The 959-nt window shown below is 48.8% G+C and overlaps 1 pseudogene; it reads left to right on the top strand.

Annotated features, from left to right (window-relative positions):
• The first annotated feature begins 230 nt into the window (after positions 1-230).
• LOC136657953 (5S ribosomal RNA) lies at positions 231-339 on the top strand (annotated as a pseudogene).
• Positions 340-959: the final 620 nt, after the last annotated feature.

Genomic DNA, 959 nt, shown 5'->3' with positions numbered 1-959 from the left:
AACGAATCTAAACCCCTCCTCCCTACACCACTGTCTCATCCACGCATTGAGACCCCTGATCTCCGCCTGCCTAGCTGGCCCTGCGCACCCTCCTATTCACTGTTGGAGCCATTCCAGGCAGCAGTGGGCAGGCACTTGCCAAACCAAACAGCATCTTTTGTACATTGCCATCATTGCCTGGAATATTTCTGATGGCGAGTGGGAGGGTCATGTACATGGCATGTTTCAGTGCCTGCAGTACTGTTACCCTGCACATGCCTGATCTCGGAAGCTAAGCAGGGTCAGGCCTGGTTAGTACTTGGATGGGAGACCGCCTGGGAATACCAGGTGCTGTAGGCTTATACCATAGTCTTTCGAGACTGAAAGTTGCCAACCATTAATACTTACCATTTGCCCCCCTCTGGCTACACTACTGTGGGGGTGGGTAACTGTCCGTGTTCATCTCAACAGAGCCTCATTGCCAGAGGCTGCTCACTGATGTCTTCTTCTGTTGTGTATTTTGTAAGCCCCTTCGGGCAGGGAGCTATTTTCTAATTTGTTTCACTATGCAAAACTGCTTATTCAACTCTTTGGTTGAAAAGCAGCACATAAAAATTCTAAATCGGCAGTAATAATAATTTGTGTGTTCTAAGCTGCATTATTCAGTCTTAGTTGTTGCTATTCCTTGGCAGTATTGGTTTATTCTATTTATATTGAAAGTAATTATTTGGACCAGTGGTTTCCAAAAGTCCTACTCAGACTTTGGGACCGCAGGTAAGTACTTGCAGGGGGTAGGTGTCCCGAGGGGTAGGGGTGAAAACCGGAAGTGCACTCTGATCCCCAAATGGAGCAATTTCAAATGTCAGAGAGGCCTGCAGAGGGGGCTACAGGCCTCCCAGACCTTTCTTGAGGCCAGCATAACACCCCCTCCACCTGGTAAGGTGGAAAGCCCCTAAGTTCCTGCAGCGCTGTGATCGCTG

The sequence above is a fragment of the Tiliqua scincoides genome, chromosome 7 (genome assembly GCF_035046505.1).
Source record: "Tiliqua scincoides isolate rTilSci1 chromosome 7, rTilSci1.hap2, whole genome shotgun sequence".
NCBI lineage: Eukaryota > Metazoa > Chordata > Lepidosauria > Squamata > Scincidae > Tiliqua > Tiliqua scincoides.
This window is presented reverse-complemented; position numbering and strand designations above follow the sequence as displayed.